This window comes from Sarcophilus harrisii, chromosome 2, assembly GCF_902635505.1.
Source record: "Sarcophilus harrisii chromosome 2, mSarHar1.11, whole genome shotgun sequence".
Lineage (NCBI taxonomy): Eukaryota > Metazoa > Chordata > Mammalia > Dasyuromorphia > Dasyuridae > Sarcophilus > Sarcophilus harrisii.
In genome coordinates this window covers 629,470,207-629,477,703 of record NC_045427.1, presented here as the reverse complement: position 1 = coordinate 629,477,703, position 7,497 = coordinate 629,470,207, and positions in this window count along the sequence as shown.

The window sequence follows — 7,497 nt, the reverse complement described above, 5'->3', positions numbered from 1 at the left end:
TGTGGCTTCATGATATTTAAACAGTTTTTTCCAAGCGGCTTGAAATATTTTCTCCTTGCCCTTGGGAGCTCTGGAATTTGACTATGATATTCCTAGAAGTTGTTGTTAAGAGATCTCTTTTAGGAGGTGATTGATGAATTCTTTCAATATCTTAATTTGCCCTCTGGATCTAAGATATTGGAGATATTTCCTTAATAATTTCTTGAAATATATTTAGCCTCTTTAAAAAACTTTATTTTCAAAATATATACATAGTTTTTAATCACTCTTTCAAAAACTTTGTTCCAAATGTTTTCCTCCTCTCTTCCCCCTATCCTCTTACCCAGATGGTAAGTAATCCAATAATGGTTTAACATGCACTATTATTCTATACCTATTTCCACAATTATCTTGCTGCACAAGAAAAATGGGATCAAAAAGGAAAAAAAAAAAAAGAGAAAAACAAGTAACAAAAATGGAAATGCTATGTTGTGATGCACGTTCAGTCCCCATAGTCCTCTCTCTGGGTACAGATGGCTCTCTCCATCACAAGTCCATTGGAACTGCCCTGAATCACCTTGCTGTTGAAAAGAGCCTTGTCTGCCAGAACTGATCATTGCATAATCTTGTTATTGTCATGTACAATGATCTCCTGGTTCTGCTCACTTTACTTAGCATCAGTTCACGAAAGTCTCTTCAGACCTCTCTGAAATCAGCCTGCTGTTCATTTCTTATAGAACAATAATATTCCATAACATTCATATACTATAACTTATTCAGTCATTCTCTAATTGATGGGCATCCACTCAGTTTCCAGTTCCTTGTTTCTACAAAAAGGGCTACTACAAACATTTTTCTGCACATGTGAGTCCTTTTCCCCTTTTTTTTTTTTTTTTGATCTATTTGGAATACAGGCCCAATAGAGATACTGCAGGATCAAAGAATATTCAGAGTTTGATACAGGCTTTTTTTTTTTTTTTAACATGGCTTTCAAATAGTTCAATAATTTTAATTATCTCTTTTCAATTTATTTTCCATGACAATTGTTTTTTCAATAAGATATTTCACATTTTATATTATTTCAGGCTTTTTACTTCCACTTTAGCTTCCACTTGTCCAGTTCTGACTTTTAAGGAATTTGACCAACTGGCCAATTCTGTTTTTGAAATAGTTCCTCAATGATTTTCTGTGTCTCTTTTACCATTTGACCAATTATGTTTTTTAAGGTATTAAATATTCTTTTTTTAACCAAGCTGTTTAATTCTCTTTTAATAATTTTTTTGTGTCATTGTCAGTTCTTTCCCATTTTAACTCTACCATTTTCCTCTCTTTAGTTCTTCTAAGAATTCTTTTTTTGGCTTGTATCCAATTTGTACGTTTTTTTTTTTTTTTTTTTTGATGCTTTGCTTGTAACTTTCCACAGTGTAGTCTTTTGAGTTGAGCTGTCTTTTGTGTTGTCTGCCCTATCACCATAGTGGCTTTTATGATCAGGTTTTTGATTTTCCATCTATAATTCTTGGCTTCTGCTCACCTGAGAGAGGGAAGGCACTGTTCTAAGTTTCAGGCATTTTTTTTTTTTTTTTTTTTTGGTGCTGCTGTTTTCAAAGTTAGTTCTGGGGTAATCAAGTTTTTGATACTTCCAAAGGATGGGATTTGAAGACAAATGTGGTCACTCCTCTTCTTTAACTGTGAATGGCTCTTCCTCCCCTGCAGTCACAAGTAATAGTGCTTCTCCCAGCCCTGGAACTGTGATCAGGTCCTCGGTTCTGCAGCAGCAAGTGCCAGTGCTCCTCTTGGACCAGGAGCACTTCTTCCCAAAAATCACCCTCCTTCCTCCTCTCCTTCCTGGAACAGAGACCCCAAGCTGGTCTGGTGTCTGCAGGTACAGCGCCATATTGTCTCTGGCCAGATGTCCAATCCCTTTCTGTCTCCTGGCTGAAAACTGAAGCTGCTGTCACTATGCTTCCGAGGCCCACCACAGATGCTCCCACTGTACCCGAGCCAGCCCCACCCTACAGGCCTCTTACCAACCTCCTCAGTTGTCTTAGGCTGGAAAAAAGCTCTCACTGATCTTTTGTTGGCTCTGCTGCTCCAAAATTTGATTTGCAGTGTTATTTTATGGTTGTGTGGAGGGGAATATTGGGAGAGTTCAACTGAGTTGCTGCCTCTACTCCACCACAGTGGTTCTGCCTCCAGCATAGGAATCCAAAAGTCCATGCCTAGGGAGGGCAGAGCCAATAGGACCCTGAACTCTCAAAGAATAATAGTAAGGGGTCTAGATTTGGGTTTAGATAAAAAAACATTTAAGAAGCACTATTTTCTAAGGATTCTTCCTATATAATTATGAAGACCAAACAGTAAAAGAAAGCTTCATTTTAACAAGCATTTATTAAGCACTTACTATATGCCAAGCACCAAGCTAACTTAAACTTGTATTAGGTAGCAAGTAAGGCTAAAAAATTCATACTCTTTGACCCATAGATTTTACTACAAGTCAATATTCCCTAGGAGGACACTGAGAAGAGAGTCCTCATGCACATACCAGAATAACAGTACTTTTTGTGAGGGCAAAGAGTTGGAAGCAAAATACATGCCCATCTATTGGGAAATGGCTAAAAAAAAATGGTGCTCTCTGAATGTGTGAATGATGTTACTATCTTATACGAAATTATGGATACAGAGAAGCAGAACTACCACAAAAAACTCCAAAGTGAAAGTTGCAAAGCTTTTTCAATGTATTGATATTTTGCTAGGGTTTCTCCCCCCCTTTTTCCTTTTTATTTTTGTCTTTAAAAATACTTTATGTAAGAAGACCCCCAGGGAAGAAAGGGAGAGGGATAGTGGGGAAAAATTTTGTGCTTAAAAAAAAAATGACATTCAAGAAAAAAAGATCCTAAGATAAGTGGCAGTGGAGACAATCTTAGCTTTTTTGTGTGTTGTTTGCCATGACAGCCTCTATGTGGCAGCAAAACATGGCATTGTACCTTCAGGAAATGCAAACTACAAATGAGAAATGTGAACCATGGACAGGCACTGAATATCAGTGGTTAATAACATTTTTTTAAAATATTATTTATAGCTTTTTATTCACAAATTTTTTTTTGTAATTTTTCAGCACTGACTATTGCAAAACCTTTTGTTCCAATTTTCCCCCTCCTCCTATTCATTACTGCTCTATTGGAACTGATTTGGTTCTTCTCATTGTTGAAGAGGGACACGTCCATCAGAATTGATCATCATATAGTATTGTTGTGTAAGTATATAATGATCTCCTGGTCCTGCTAGGTTAATAACATTGTTAATGACATTAGAAACAGTGGCCCAGATTTAACTTTGTAGCTACATGAGATGTAATTATAAAATGATGAAACTGGTTTCTTTATGAATATACCAGGACCAAAACATTCAACTTATATAGTCTTTCATGGTTATCTCAGAAGGTCACATGCACCTATTTCAACCTTGCTACTACTATCATTTTTAGCATTTTTCCTTTTTCTGTATTCTTCAAGCACTCATGTATTATTCTGCATGATCGTAATTTGTAATATTTCTCTACTATGTCATGAACTTTTTTTGAGTGGGATTGCTACACTTAAATATTGTTATCCTCCTCAAGCAAACGCGTTTTGCTTACAGTAGGACTTTACTAAACATTTGTTAACTCAAAGTCTGAAACTCCTTTTTGGTAATTGTGTCCAGGATCTATAGCACATTCTGTTGAAAAGCTGTAGTAGTTGGCAGTCATCCTCAGAAGGTGGAATTAATTTTTGGAAGAAACCAAAAGTTTATTCAGAGCCAAGTTTGAGCAAGCAGATGGGTGATCAAGTTGGGGTGTATTGTTTCAGGTTAAGTGTGGCATGACTACAGTAATGAGGTGGATTATTTTGGGTAGCAGCTCATTTACTGGCTCTCAATGAAGTTCCAAGGGAGGAGTTATACAAATATTTTGAGCAGTGGTAATAATAGTAGAATAAGTGCTCAGTCTCTCAAGGAGGACAGCTTTTAAAGATATCCCTTGTGTCATTGCACAAGTGCTGGTACATCTGCTAAGAAATCCTATTACCTATAGTTATACTTTGTGTGTGGAAGAAAACCTCCGTATTTCTTTTTTGTTTCTGCTCTCTCTGAAGATTTTTCCTTTTATTTTTTAAATCTTCTTTAGCCTCTCTTCTAATGTTTGCCTCAATTTCCTCATCTGTAAAAAAGAGTTGGAGAAGAAAATGGCAAACCATTCCAGTATCTTTGCCAAGAAAACCCCAAATGAGATCATGACGAGTCAGACATGATTGAAATAACTGAACAAATATGTACACACAAATATTATATGTGTAGGCATATGTACATATATACATACACACAGACATTCATTTCAGTTTGTCACATACACACATCTATATGAATACTTGTATATGTGTTATTTTTTGACATGAATACGCTTTATTTTCTCCTGTTATTCAAATGGGGAAGAGGCATATAAGTCAGGAAGGAGGGAGCAGACATCTCTGTGCTGGCTACACACAAACTTATAGTTTGTGAGTTGGAAAGAACACTGGGCTTGGAATCTGGAGACCACCATTTGAATACCAGCTCTGACATTTCCTAGCTGTTCCAGGAGCTAAATCACTTAATCTCTCTAAGGCTCCAAAAATCTAGAGCTCCACGGGCCCTTGAGAACAATAGACCAATCACCTCATCTTACAGAGATGGAAACTGAGACCCATAGAGGTTAAAGTAATTGGCAAGTGTCATATTAATAGGAAGTGACAATGTAGGGACTCAAACCAGCTCATTCTAGTTCACCACACTCTATCTTTGGCACGAAGGAGAAATAATACCATATTGGAAGATCTCATTGATCCTGAGGGAAAGCAGATATTATTTCTGTTCACAGTTGAATATTTCTACCACTAGAGTTCAGGCCAAAATACTGTATCCTAGGAATAATTTAAATCCTGTAAGTGCTCTCTACACATCTCACTTTGGCACTTCCTGCTGGGCTACAAGACTGATTTTGAACTAACAGATGCAGATGTTACAGAAAAGACTAAAGTTTTCCAGAAACTGTCACCTTGGATCAGGTTTATTCTGAGGCATTTCTCTGCCAATGGAGTTGTTGACTATGAATGGGGCGGAAAGATGCCCAGAGGTCTTCTTAGCAACTTGAGAGTGAAGTTTCTCAGTCAGCTCCAAACATAACTGGGGGCTTAGCTGAAGTATTAGCAGGATGCTGGTAAGCTCATGTGCTTAAGTAAATGCAATGTGTTCTGCCAGGAAATACCACCATCGGATGTACCAACTGAGGTTCATCATGTAATCATAGGCTCTAAAAGCTAGAAGGGAACGTCAGGGTTGTCTTGTCCAAGGAGTACCCCCTCCAGCCTCCTCCTGAACAGTGGCCAGCAATAGGGAGCCCCTTATCCACTGAGATCTCCAGTTCTGCTGTAGATGAGCTACCATTGTTGGAAAGTTCTTCCTTCAGTCATGGAGATCGCAGGATTATCTGTTTAGAGCTGCAAGGAGCCTTAGACTTGTATGTGATCTAATCCCTGCGTTTTTGTTGTTGCCCAGATTGATGAAGTAACTATCAATCAACAAGCATTTACTAAGGATCAAATATTTTAAGGATCCAAACTTATACACGAATATATAATTAGTGGCAAGTACATGGCAAAGTTAAGAACTCATTCATCCAGTTAGGCGATATGGTGTTGAACATAAAAACAGAGTAACATTAATACATATAGTATTTTTTAAGGTTTTAAAAGGTTTTTTTTACTGAAGCTTTTTTAGTTTTCAAAACATATGCATGGACAATTCTTTAACATCAGCCCTTGCAAAACCTTGTGTTCTAATTTTCCCTCCCTTCCCCCATGCCCTCCTCTAGATGGCAAATATACATATAGTATTACTAAGACAAAAATCTCTTACTGTTTACTTGCCTGATAATAAAAATTTGCTGTGAAAGAAAAAGGAGGAACATGGTTATGACAATATCAAGAACAGCCCCTCAAAAGCATAGACTGATTTAAGCCATAACTCCCTTATCTCTGATTTCAGGTAAGAGTCATAGTTAACAGTCAAGCATTTAGCAAAGTTCATTTTCACAGATATCATAGCTAAGCTCAAAATAAACCAGGTGGGAAAAATATCTTGATCAAAAAGGAAATAGCACAATAGCACAATGGGAAACTGATTCAAGAGGATCCTACCTTTGACCTATGAAAGAGCACCCTCTTAACTTTCCTAGACACAGACATCCACCTATAGCAGTTCTCAAACTGTACTCCCTTTGGACTGCACATGGTATTCCCTTGAATGGTGGACTTTTGGTTGAATGGCACTCAATACATGAAATCAAAACAGAATAATATCAAATTATAGTTCCATGAGATTTACCTCAAAGAGCAACATTTCACTAATCATAGCTTAGAACAAGGTTATTATCATTTCCTCCTTATGCTTCAATAACAGTTAACAGTGAACACACATATAAGGGCATCTTATTCTTCATTTATCATTTAGGAACAATTATATACTAGAGTTCCATACATACGATGAATATATGGTAGTTGATTGATTCCAAACCACAGAAAAATACTGACTATAGTAAGCTTCCAATTTGTATTGCCTCTTCACCCTTGAGGCAGGATTAAAATCTATGAATCCGTGGTCTATTAATACTAAGTTGGTACCAAAATGTAAATATATAGATGTTGATATAGATTATCCACGGGTACAATTTCATGATCTTCACAAGTGATGGTCAGACAATAGATGGAACTTACTTTTTACTATAAGGAAACTTGTAAATATTCCCAAGTTGTCTGGGAGAGGTCCTAGTTTCTCAAACTTCATTACTTTCAAATTTCATCACAGTATGCCAGCAGAGATGATAAGAATCTCACTTTGTCCAAGTAGAAAGTTCCAAGGAATCTGATAGATAGGAATAACTTAAAGAAAACTTTGCTACTTTTCTCTCAACATTAATTTGCCATTACCCACTTTAAAGCAAAAATAAACACCATCAAATATTTAGAAGTTTTTCTACATTTTTACCACATTCTTTAAATAGTTTAATTCATAACCCAACAACATTTGGCTTTTGTCTTGCCACTGAACTCCAGTGACTCTGGAAGAGAAAGTGAGACTGATGACTAAACATGACTCTGCCTCCTTTAAATCCAATTCATGAGCAAGTTCACAGCAGTAGCCTGTGATGGCATTGATCCTCTTTGAGAACAAAAACACAAGAGCCCAACAATGAAGTGTTCTGCATGAGATCTCTACATAGGGAGAAGGGCTTCCAGAGCAGACATTGTGAGTTAAACCTTTATCACACTTATTCCTTCTTACATGTGTGTCTCACTACTCTTATGGTGTAAGTTTAAGCTTACTTTTCCCATGGATATTGTGCATACTTGTGTAATGGAGTGAACCAGGTTTTTAGGAGATTATTTTTATATTAGCAATCCCTACAATGGTAATTAAGCAAATAACTTTAGTAAAAACTAATCG